Genomic DNA, 13,381 nt, shown 5'->3' with positions numbered 1-13,381 from the left:
ACTTCTCGAAACAGTACGATTCTATCCATGCGAATGAATGTGTTGATGTCGAACATGGTAGAAACCACTTGATTACCAATCAATGATGTAAACTGTTAACAAGTGTGAGAGAAACCACTAGTGATGTCAATGGCTCTTAAAGTACCCAGTACAATCCATGAGATGTGAATAAATGTGTTGATGTCGAACATGTCACGGAATCCTTTGATCGAAGGTCAATGATGCAACCTGTCGTCAAAGGCGAGAAACCTGCCATGAGGCATGCAGATTCTAAGGTACTGATGATTTCTAGATCATCTTTCTAGATAATGAGCTGAAGTCGATAGAAAGCGATCCGTCGCAGGCAAGCCCACAACACGAAATCATGGATCAATTTGAAGAAATTTAGTTGCAAGGACTGACTCAGGGATGGTCAAGATGGATGACAGATATTTTGTAGATGAATGGCTTATTGGCAATGACCTCTTGAACACATAATGACACAACAAATGGTTTGGTGACAATTGACCCAAAGTTAATATCCAGAAACCGGCTGAAGACTTTCAATGTGGTTTGATAAATTGTTAGGAAAAGGATTTCCCAACCTAGGTGAATAAAAGTGTCGTGTTCAAGAGTGGTTACAAAGTATGACAAACAGGCTCATTTTTCTCTCTTTTCCCGCACCATTTCTAGCAAGTACCTCTTTATTTTTGACAAGCTTGAGGAGGATAACATTTGCTTGATTATAAGCTCATCCTTCGGATGAGTCCAACTTAGTTTAAATTTGAACCCTAAGAAGGAGTGGTTCGTTCCTGTTTGTAATTGAACAGGTCCTTTACTGTGAAATTTTAACGAGTCCAGTATAGGAGAAACTCGGCGTTTTTCAATTTTAGAGAGTCTGAAAAAACTTAAGAAGACTCCAGGGTTGACCTTTTTCGTAAATTTGTGTCCCCCAAGCCCGAAAAAGTATAAAATAATACTTGAGAGAACAACTTGATCTCTACGACCAAGGAGTACTTTTTGTAATTAGTGCCCCTGATCCGAAAAAGTAAAAAAGCGATCAACAACACGTCATTTTATAACCAATATCGAATTTGAAATGACAAAAATCCGACAATCTTTTCATGTTTTTACGGTCAGAAAAGAGTTGTAAGTGGACCGTCTTTTTAGTTCCGTTTTAACAAGTTTAAAAAGAAAAACTCGGCGATCTTTTCATGTTTTAGGAGTCAGAAAAGAGCTTAAAGGTGACTCTAGATGTTTTTTCATCAAAAATGATAAATTTCGCCTGAATAATCCGTTATCCTGAACAAAAATGCAAACATTGCTCATACCTGTTTGAAATGGATAAAAATGCTGCAAAAATTACCTTTCCAAAGTGAAACATAAACAAATTTGTAATTTATTTACTCAAAAAACTTATAAAAAGGGCTTTCGTCAATTCATTTTTACCGTTTGAGATTTGGGTGAGAAAATAGTGCTTTTGTTCAGAAACTTCCCGTGAATATTGCGGAAAATCCAACCGTCGGAATCGAACGCCGTCTTCTCCAGGTAATCCACATCATCCTACTCTTCATTTTTAACCGTTTCATTTTTTGTTTTAGGCTTTTATTTCATTTTTTGGAGGGTTTTTAGGCTAAAAACCCGCGCGCGGGGGCCCGCAGGCGTAACACTGGCAGCCCGTGGACCCCGACTTTTTCTCAATGGGGAAAAAGTCAGGGGTCCGCACCTTCCATGTAGGCAAGGTGTGGACCCACGCACTGTCTCTAACACAGAGGGTGCGGTCCCCGCAGCAAGGGTTTTTAACCCAAAAATTCTCAAATTTGACCCAAACAAATTAATTTCTAGCATTCTAATTTGTCTTTTTATTGGATGTAGAGGGTACATCATGCTAGATTGGCGTGAACGAGAGCATGAGGACATGGATCTTGCCACGTTGAATCACCAACCTTCGATTGATGCATTGAAGGCATGCGGCTTGTACAAATTCTGGGCCATACCTGGCATGAGGGCCCAGGTGGATTTCTTACAGTGGCTGGTTGACAGATGGAGCATACAGGACCAGTGCTTCTTCATTGGTGGCCACCAGCTCGAAATCAAGCTGGCAGACATATACTTCTTGACCGGTTTGCCTAAGAGAGGCGAAGACTTGACTCTATTCGGGACTAGGCCAGGTGGCCAGTCTGTCGATAGCCTCCAGCTAGAGTTCTGCAATAGCCAGGCTAGAGACAAAGGGATAGACATTAAAACCATATCCCTTCCTGAACTCATGGTGATCATGTTTACTGTCACTAGAATTTGCGGGAGTGCTGCATTACATATTGCCATCGAATCCCAGATGCAGATGGCAGTTGACTGCTTTCGAGGCACCATCTTCAACTGGTGTGATGCTGTGTTGGCCAATGTAAAAGGCCAACTGACCAGAGCCATGAACGGAAAACTAAAGACCTTTGGTTATGGGGCTTTGGTTGTGAGCTTTTGTCTGGAGAGGGTTCCAATGTTGATCCCGCAGCACCTTACTTTTGGAGCTGGGCTTCCTCGAGAGCCCAAACTGATACGATGGGTTGCAGTTATGCCCCATCATCTGGACGAGGGGACAGAGGTTGTTCGATTCAAACCTGAGTATTTCCAATGGTTGGAAAACCAAGTTTTTTCTATTCAGGACTTCCCTTATGCTAGGGTAGATTTTCGTGGTGACCCAGACATGGCTCTTCCACCAGGAGAGCAATGGGATGACTCAGGTAAAATTGTTTTCAACATTTTCCTATTAATTTTTTTTTTTATTTTTTTTTTTCTATCGTCCCAAAACTGATAGTAAAAGTTTCAAATGCAGATGTGGGTCCACAGCGACCAGCCGCTCTCCGGCCTTACGAGAGGAAACAACCAGTTGCAGCCGCGCCAGCCCCACAGGACGAATCAGCAGAGACTTTGGCCGAGTTGGAGAGTCATCTAGAGCGCTTGACAGGAGATATTCTGGAGACCAACATAGATGACATTCCTCGTCAACTTCAGCGCTATGTGATTGGGGTCCCAGGACCTTTTAGGAGGTTCCTTTGCAAGGTGGCCTGTGTAGTGGTTTCTTATTGAGATCATCACCAGTGATAGGATGATTGCCTATTGTAGGCACATATGACATTTTTGCTTTTTGTACTTATCATTTTTGCCGATCATAAGGTGTTTTTCAACCTATGATTGAGGACGATGTATTTTTTGACACACTCCTATATATATATATGACTATTACCGGCTTATCTTGTAAATCATGTTATGGAATGGTTTTAAATTTACATGTATGATTATTGCAAATGTCTACTTAACATTCGAGAAGCAATTGCATCTGCTAATGTATTTAAAGATCTTGGAATATGCTGATATTCAATATAATCAAATTCACGTTCCAAGAGACGCACCCTCAAAAATAATCTCAATAACACTGGATTTCTAATGGCATACACTCTATTAAGCTATAAGACAACGAGTTTAGAATCTAACCTCACTATCAAACTCTGAATCCCAAATGAAATAGATTCAGATAATAACTCAATCACTGCACTATACTTGGCAATGTTGTTCGTTGTTTGACCGAGGCTTACCCCATGCATAGATACCAACTTGTCAGAGGGCGAATAGATAACCCAAGCTGCGGAAGAAATGTTCCGTGTATTACGACAAGCACCATCAGCGAAACCAATGTATGTTTGGAGAGGCATCGACATCTGCAATACCAAGAGTAAAACCAAGATAAGCAGGAATGATGACGAAAAACACTCTCTAAGCTAAGCACACTTTTTAAACTAAAACACACCAGCTAGAAAGAAAAACTATCCTAACTAAAAATCTCCATACCCATTCTTTAAGCATAATACCTCTTCAGGTAAAGACCATTTCTGGGTTTACCTAAAGAGTCCCCATCAAAGTCTACATATTCATAGGCCCCTTTCGCTAGCTTTCGCTTGACAACATAGGGACCATGCCACATAGGAACGAATTTTCCAGTGCCTAATTCATCATAAGCTTGATCGTAAACTAAGACTAGATCTCCTTCCGAAAAATTTCGAGGGGTCACATTTCGATCATACTGAGCTGTCATACGTTTTGCGTGAGTTTCGATTGCCAATGCAGCATCACGTCGATTCTCATCTAATTGAGCCAAGTATAACAAACTTTTTTCCTCTTCGGAAGTGGCTGGAAGTAACTCGATGGCCATTTTCAATGATGGGATTTCGCATTCAATGGGTAACACAGCTTCCAGACCATAAACTAGTTGGAAAGGAGTGAACCCTGTTGATGTTTTTACTAAGGTTCGATACGCCCAAAGCGCTGAAAATAGCATGTTATGCCAATTTGACTGATGAATCCCAATGATTCGTCAGATCATGATGACTAAAACTTTGTTGATGGATTCAACCAGACCATTATCTTGTGGATAATAAGGAGTTGAACTATCGTGACGCAAACCAAGCTGGCCTGTAATTTTAGTCATCATAATGTTTCGAAAATGACGCCCATGATTAGTGATAATCGCTTGTGGGACACCAAACCTAGCAATTATATGATTGAACATGAAAATTGCAGCTGTCTTGCTGTCCGCCTCAAATGTAGGCATCGCCTCGGCCCACTTGGTAAAATAATCTACCACAAGGATGATATACACATGCCCCCCAGCCGAGTGAGGGTTACATGTAATAAAATCGATACCCCATTTTGCAAAAGGACCAACGACAATTATAGGGTGGAGAGGAGCAGGTGGAGCGCGCATCTTTCGATCAAAAATTTGGCAGTTGTGGAATTTTCGGACCGCGTTAATACAATCTTTAAACAAAGATGACCAGAAGTAGCCAACGCGTAATATCTTTTGGGTTGTGGCATACCCAGACATATGATCGCGACACGCTCCAAAGTGACAGTCATTTAGAACCCTTACAGCTTACTTGTGAGTTAAACAACGTCGAAAAATAGAGTCTGCCCCACGGCGATAAAGTGTATCTCCTATAATCCTGAATTGTTGGGACTGGAATCGTATTTTCCGACGTTCTGACCTTGAAATTTCTAGCCAAAAGGATTGGGTCTGGAGATAAACAATGATATCTCCATACCATGGATGTAAAGTGCTGATTAGAAACAAGGATTCATCCGCAATGGGCTCTTCCGCCACAGTTTCCATGTCAGCATGCGGAAAGTCACACATTAACTCCGCAAAAACTAAAGATTTCTTAGATTTAGATTTTTCAAACTCCAAGTCAAACTCTTGCAGGATAAAAATCCATTTAGAGTACTTGCCCCCTAGCAATTTCTTGGTCAAAATGTAGATCATAGGGTTGCAATCAGAAATTATTGTAGTTTTACGTAGTAAAATGTAGTGACGAAAACGTTGGACAACTTGAACAGCTGCCAATGCCAATTTTTCCACATGTGAGTATTTTAGCTCAGTTGGATTTAAAGTTCGACTAAAGTAATATATCACATGTTCAGTACCGAATTCATCTTCCTGAACTAAGACCATTCCAATGGTGGAATGAGAGGTGGCGAGATACAAGAAGTAGTCCTGGTTGTAGTTGGGAGGATGCAATAACGATGCATGGGTCAATGCGTGTTTTAGTGCATCAAAAGATTTCTGAGCTATCTCATCCCAATAGAATGGAGTATTCTGTTTCAACAACCGGGTAAAACCCTTGGTAACCTCGGCATAGTTAGGAATGAATCGTCGTAAAAAGTTTGCTTTCCCTTGCAAACTTTGGAGTTGGCGAAGACTCGAAGGAGGAGGCAATTTGACAATAGCTTCGACCTTCGAGGGATTGACGCGAATGCCGGCTTTCGAAACAACAAACCCTAGCAATCGAACCGTTTCTATACATAAAACACTTGTGTGGATTCAACCGAATCCGATAATGCCTACACCTCATAAAGATTGCTCATAAATGGATGAGATGATCAGGTCGATGTAATGAATGAGCAGGCAAATCATCGAGATAGGGTTGCACAATGTGCTTGATGTCATGAAACGCATAAGACATGGCCCTTTGAAAAGTTGCTTCGGCATTCTTGAGCCCAAAAGGTAATTTGCAATAAGAAAATGTCCCCCATGGACAAATGAAAGCCGTTTTTGGTTGATCGGCAGGTAGAATATTGATTTGATTGTATCCAGAAAAACCATCCATGAAGGAGAATATTTCGTTGCTGGCACAATCATCAATGATTTGATCGATATAGGGAGTTGGGTAATTGTCCTTTGGACAGGCTCGATTAATGTCCCTATAATCGATACATATTCTTATTGTCCCTTTGGATTTCACGAATTTGCTCATTAGAGTGAACAAGTTCAGAAAACGTGATTGAATCCGAGCTTGATGTCAAAAGTGATTCCTCACGGACCACATTCATTAAGTCAATTTTGGTTGAAGATGGGTCGGTAAACGATTGCACGGCCTCATACGCAATTTCATATGGACTCAAAGGCATAACATCACCAAATGAGTATCTCAGATTCAGAAGGAACGATCCAAGGATCATCATAAAAAATGGTGTCTGACGAAATCATATGAATGGTTGCAAATGAGGACGATGCATTGATCGAAGGAAAAGGAAAAGTTCCCAGTAAACTAGCATCTTTAACTAGTCCTACTCCAACATCCTTATACGGGATATTCGCTTTACCGACATTCTGAATACTTTCAGAAGAGACTGGGTCAGATGAAAAGTAAGCCAGCTGGTCTATTGTTATGATCTTTCCGTTATGAGGAAACTTTTTAACCCGAAACACTGATGAAACGACAGCTGTCATAGCGTAAGACCAACTACAACCCAAGAGAAGGTTGTAATCTAGAGGGGCATCAACCACCTCCACATCTAGATTAACGGTTTTTCCTTCAACCCCTATAGGTAAATCCTGTAGAATGCCAAAAGGATGAAACCCACGGCCATCAAAGGCCTTTAGAATCGTTGGGGATTGATTTAGTGAAGGAGAACCAAGCGATCTCCAACACTGTATCGACATAATACACGTTGAGGCTCCCTCATCAATCACAGTCCTATGAATAGGCCTTTTTTTGACTATCACTGGAATCTGGAAAGCCATTTGATGAGGTAAGCGCGGTGTACTATTTTCTAGATCGAAAATTATTAGGTTCGAGTCCTGAACATCAACAGCTCCTATAGCCGACAAAATTAAGTTACGCTGTGCTGGACATGATTGCAGCACTTCCAAAGCCGACATTGTTGAGGGTGAAACAGCTAAATCCTCAACAATGTTATAGTTCTGAGCTGCTCTCACATGTGGATTGAAATCTGACTTTCGAAGTATACCCTTGGCGGGCGGTTTGATTACCAAGTCTGGATTAGGTTTCTCGATCTGTAGTGGATCGGAACCGGGAGCAGAGGTTGATGGGCTAGAATGAGAAGATTCTGCTTCTTTACCATCAACAGGAATTTTACTACCATAATCATGCGATCGAGTCGCAATCCTAACATGGGACATCATCAGTATGGGTTCTTCATTGGCACTCGAGGAAGAACCTATCATCTTACTGTCTTGACTTGGAAAAGGATCCTTCAAAACAGCAGGCGTTTGGGAACCTTTGACAATCTTCGCAACCTCTGCACGATGAGGGCAGTCTCTTGTAAAATTTTCTTCATCACAAACGAGACAAGGATAATGAGGTTTGCATTTTTCATCGTTGGATTCCGATTTTTCAGGTTTCTCTTTTGAATTTTTGTCCGTTTTATTTTTCTTCTTCCCTTTCTTCTTACCACCGCATTTTGATTTGGCTGTATATGACTCTACAACGTGAATATCGGTGGAAATCTCTGGGGAAGAATCTCCTGTCGGGGAATCTGGCAAGGTTATGATAGGAGAAGAATTCTTGGAAGACTTCTTGTTACTTTTGGTGTTAACCGTACCAATCATACCTGTAGAGCTATAAAAAGGGTCTCTTTCACCTCTAGTTACCTCACATTAATATGTCAATCCGGGATCGTCTGGTTATTTCAAACGGTGTCTCAGTCTGAGGCTAGCATTTGCCAGAGTAATGCTTGTAGTACAACTATTTACAACTACGAAAGTAAACTAATGCAAGTCTACAACTTAACTACTTCAAAGGAGTAAATCACACCAAGTATTGCATCAGCCAAAGGTTCGGTAGCAATAACCCATCCTTTTCATAACTGATGAGAATAGATCAGAGGTCTGGGAGCAAAATAGCAGATGCTGGGCTCGCTACAGCCTAGGATCGTTCTTAATGATTAGAAATGAAACAACAGATAAAAGAAGTGATAATGAAATGGAACATCAGCCAAGGGCTTGGTAGCAATAACACATCCCTTTCATAGCTGATGGGAGCAGATCAGAGGTCTGGGGGCCAAGTAGCAGATGCTGGGGTCCTCTACAGCCTAAGTCCGTCCTCAAGAAACAGCAAATTAGCAATCTGGAAATGGAACAACAAATTGAAATGGAACAACAAATAAATGGAACAACAAGTAAATGGAACAGCAAGTAAATGGAACAGCAGTTCAAGAATAGAACAGTAATCGAAATAAGTAATAACTGAGTTCTTTAAGCTACAACTCTATTTAACCATGCCAATCAAAACACCAATCCCTCAATCTTATATGATGGAACAATACTATAGAACCTTAGAAACACACCATACTTAATCTGCTTCTGTTAAAACACATACGACTGTATCTCATAATAAAGAATAGTCACATTCGATACCCATGTAAAACAAATCTTTCCAGATGACTTGTTATAATGCAAAACACAATCGTGAAGAATTCTGTAATAAAGTAACAGTGTCCTGTAGGGATTAATCAATGCTTAAAGAATTGGTAAAATAACATAGCATCGATATAAAGTTCAAGAACACGAAATGACTTAATCACAACAGAGCATGTAATAGAATATTCTCAAAACACAACAGATTACCAGATTACGTCTATGAACAAACCACACGGAAACCACGTGTAATAATACAAGAGCAAGTGTCCTCCAGAGCCGGGCCCTTAGCCTCCAGGGGTACACCGCTTAAGATAGATCCAGGCTCAAAGATAAAAGAGTGAACAAGTCTGTATTAAAGCATGCAATAAAATTACAGGAACTCAAGTCTTCAACCGAACATAAAGATCATAGTCCTGATCTTCCTTAAAAGAAATTACACCCCCAAAAAGATCCCTCCCTGAAGCCAACAGTGCTACCCCTTTTATAGGGAAGATGGCGGAGATATCTAGGTACAGAAAATAGGTAAAATAGCGATCCCTCAGGATCTCAGATCCTGAGGGATTCGCAGAATCATTAATACTGCGTTACTTCTTCCCTTTTCTGTTTCGTGCTGGTATCTCCGCGTCCTTTCTTAGGTTGATTCGTTGTGATCTGGTTCGTTTCGGTCTTCCGTCAAAGGGACAGCAGTTAGCTCATCCTTGTCTTTACTTTTGGAATGTCCACCTCTCGTATTTCCTCCCTCCTGCACATAGAAATGACGACTATCAGTGCTTTTCATTAATCTCTCGTGTTTCGTTATAAATTCTTATCATTATCTAGATTTCTCATGCAAAAGGCTTTTGAGTTCTGATGAAAAGATACCAAAATGACCATCGAAACATACCTTCCTTGGTACTCCACACACCCCCCAACTTACCCTTTTTCATGGCCTCATGAAAACATTGTAGTTGACATGCAGAGCAGTGAGGGAGTAGGCTGGAGATGGAATTTCGTGTGGGGGCCTACACCCATGATGCGAAACTAGATGATCAAAGAAATGGCTTGTCTGGCCCTCGGGCATTTCATACAGGGCTTGGTATCCGGGTGTAGGATACCAAATGATTGGACTCCGAACCTATATCCTAACCAGGATGGCCCTACCCTCAAAACAATTTCACCATAGAGGGGGAATCGGTTAGCAGCATGCTTAAAATTTTCATACTTAAACGGCTCTCGGAGCTGAATATTTGGATTAGATACCCGATATCGAAATTTAGCTGCTTCAATGGCAGGGTCTTTAATAGAAGAAAATAATTCAAGCCCTTGCCGAATGATTGCTTCATGCATGGGTCCTAATGCTTCAATCATGCCTGGAGCCCTCATGAGATTTCTATGACTTCTCCATAACTGTTCCGGGTCTCTAGGCTCAGCTCTTACCCATAGGTCTAATCCATTTTCTTGTCTCTGAAATGCATTGTAGGCTTTGAGCCATTTAATCTGATTAACTGTAAATGAAATGAATGCTTGTAATTGAATATCTCCGACAAAAGGGCCAGGGTTCAGCTCGGTCTCTTGTTCTAGTACAAGGTTATGCAGGTAAAATTCACACAATAACCTTTGTACTTTTACCCCATAATGCTTACAGCAGTTTATAAAATCGTATATAGTGTTAATTTCTATGGGAGCACCTGCCCTAACGGCTTTAATTTTCAATTGTAAGTATCTTTCCATTAGAAACAGGGCATAATTTTTGGCAGGAGCTCTACATGCTAGGGCATCATTGTACAGAGCACACAAGGTATCCATTTGTTTAATAACTACATCTAATCTACGGGTTACCTTGGCAAATTTCTCTTGCTCCTTTCGCCATCCTTCGAAGGCTTGGCTTTCTGACAGGTTGACGTTCCTTAACTGCTGCTGTAATTCCTCATATTTTTCACGGGGGACCGTTTGTTCCCTGAGCTTTTCTGCTTCTTGCTGAGCCTGCTTCAAATGATGGTGGAGGGTTCTTATTCTTGGGTCCTTTTTCCATGCATCTGTGGAGTCTGGGAGATTTACTTGGAGTTTCTTATGATGCTGCTTTGAATTCATAACCCTTATTACTCCCGAAGGTGGTGCCTCCATCTGAACCACCTTATTATCTTTTTCAATTTTAACACGAACTCCAGCCCACTGCTGTTCCTTTTCAAATGGAACAGCAGTCTGTCCTTCTGTTTCAATTGGAACAACAGTTTGTCTTTTTGCTTCATTAGGGACAGCAGTTTGGCTTCTGTCAGGATTTTGAGTAGTGGAACGGCTCCCGGTTCTTCGCCTTTTATTCTTACGGGGTCTTATTGGCGTGGCCGGATTTTTTCTTGTTGAGGTCCCTACCCCCCTTTGTCTTGCTTTTAGAAGCCTAATCTGCTGGCGAAGCCTGACTATCACGTTTAACAGTGTCCCTTTTTCCTTTTGCAATTCCCTTATTTTCATCAACTTCTCAGAAAGAATAGCTGACTGTTTGCCGTGGGTTGGAGTGTGACTAATTTCCGGATTTTCTTCTTGAGGTGGCTGATCCGGGGTAAGAACCTTTCTTGGCTCTGTTGTTTCTTGGGCCAATTCTTCCTCTGCCCTTATTTCCTCCGGATTCTCCTCTGGTGCCTTCTGACTAGGAACGGGCCGTTCCTGCCTGATATTTTCTGTTTCCTTCTCATCATGGACGGGTGAAATTTCTACTTCTGCTTCTTCCGTATGCACTTCCTTGGGTGCATCTTTTTCCTGGGTTTCTTCTTCGGCCTGGAGGTTGGATGGACTCAGGGGCTGGCCATACTCGCCCATATTGGCCAGAATATTGGCCAATTCATCTTCCCCTATCGGGTTTTGTACTGGGCTTCCTCCCTACTGTTCCATTTCTTCCTCCTGCTCAGGCCGCTCAACTTCTTCTTTCTCGTCTCCTTCTTCTTCTTCATCCTGTTCTTCTTCTCCTCCTGTTTCTGTTTCCGCTGACTGTTCTTCGTCTTCCTCTTCTGTTTCTGCCTTGGCGGACTGCTCTGTTTCTTTGCTATTTTCTTCTTCTGCCTCTGTCCCTGTGGACTGTTCTACGTCCTCATTACTTTCTTCTTCTGTATCTGTCTCTGCCGATTGCTCATCTATAATTTCTATTGCTTGGCTCGTGCGAGCCCGGGGTTTCTTCAGCTCTGCTTGTAACCCTGCAAGCCGTGCCGACTTTCTACGTTTTGCTGGTTGCTTAGATGTACCAGCGTCGAGTTGTTTCTCAAGTTGCTTTTCTGCTTGTTTCTCGGCTTGTCTTTCAGCTTGCACTTCTGTGCAAGCGTCCTTCTTTCGCTTCTCTGGGCATTGGGGTGTGCTATCAATTTGTTTTCGTTTTTCTAGGCATCCAGACGTGGCCGTCCCTTTATTAATAATATCAATTAATTCTTCCCAGCTGCTCTGCTGCTGGGTAAGACTATGGTTTACTATCAAACGAATTAATCCGTGGTGGCTAACCACAGATTCTTTGTGCTGTGCCTTTTTCATGCTTCGTGCCACATCATGCAATAGCGAATTAAGCAATGCAGGTAAATTCATAGAACATTTTTGTTTTAAGACAGCTAGGAGTTTTAGATGTTGTGGTCTTACCACGTCTTTTCTGCCCTCGCAAGTAATGTAGCTCTGGACAATTTTCGCCAATTCCGCCCATGGCTCTCCTAGCGTTGCTGGTAGCACCCCTTTTCCTCGAACTGTTAAGCTCTGGCCCTCGTCCTGAAAGATTTCCACAATCTTCTGCAGCCTTTCCTTCTTTATTGTCCATACAGGCCCTGTGGCCGGTAGTCCTGTGACTTTTGCTATTATATCATCCGTGACCTCTATTCGTTTTCCTCTGATTGTGGAATGTTCTTCTTGCAGGTTTTGTAAAAATTCCTTCGCCACAGTTTCATTAGACTCCTTCAGGCGGTTGAGGTAGGTCAACCATCCTGCTTTCTTCAGAATTCTTCGGGCTGCAGCTGAAACAGTCAATGTCTATGGTTCTCTACGGACTGACCTTCCACCCATGGCTTCACTTGCAAATTCTCAAAGGAACAGCAGCTGTTCGTTAAGACGCAGAGAAGCTGGTGGCGAGTTTCTCATTCAAATTTAAATACAACGGCGTATGCAATGGAAATAACTTCGAACGACGATTCATGCAGAAGAAACAAAAATGGCAAATGATCATACCGTTGAGCCGTGCTGTGCTCAAGTACAAGATCTTCTCAAATAACGGGCTGGCACGTATTCTGGGGAATAATGAGGTTACTCCCCCCCCGCAATATGATAGGCTGTCCCAGCCATCAAATAAAGGAGCAGCGTCTGCTTTGTCCACGAGGCCTTTATGGAGCAACTTATGAAAATATGCCATGTTCGCAAAAACAACGTATTACTGGAATCGAGGTGAAAAGTTAAATCGCTTTTAATACGTAAGCGACTGTGGTGAGTTGATGGAAGTTCGGGAATAGACATTTGCCATAATTAGCGAGCCCCATGCGGTCACTGTCACTAGCTCCGTAATGATTGGCGGTAATAAATAGTCATGCGGTATATGGCTCGGTAATTAAATTATCACGTTATAAGATACAAAGGTTATAATTTCCTTACCCATTGGTGTAAAGGTTACGACTTCGATACCATTAATAGAGCTCTGCTGCCAACAGGTGTCCATAACCTTGGCAGAGTTGTTTATTTCACCCCGGGAACCATAGT

At 41.9% G+C, this 13,381-nt stretch overlaps 1 pseudogene; it reads right to left on the bottom strand.

Annotated features, from left to right (window-relative positions):
• The window catches only part of LOC149249745 (ubiquitin-activating enzyme E1 2-like), a 46,564-nt pseudogene extending 35,082 nt beyond the window's left edge, over window positions 1–11,482 (bottom strand).
• Window positions 11,483–13,381: the final 1,899 nt, after the last annotated feature.

The sequence above is a fragment of the Pinus tabuliformis genome, chromosome 7 (assembly GCF_031772625.1).
Source record: "Pinus tabuliformis cultivar Carrire ecotype Pingquan chromosome 7, CPIR1, whole genome shotgun sequence".
Taxonomy (NCBI): Eukaryota; Viridiplantae; Streptophyta; class Pinopsida; order Pinales; family Pinaceae; genus Pinus; species Pinus tabuliformis.
Note: the sequence above shows the minus strand (reverse complement) of the source record. Positions and strands in the feature narration are given on the sequence as shown.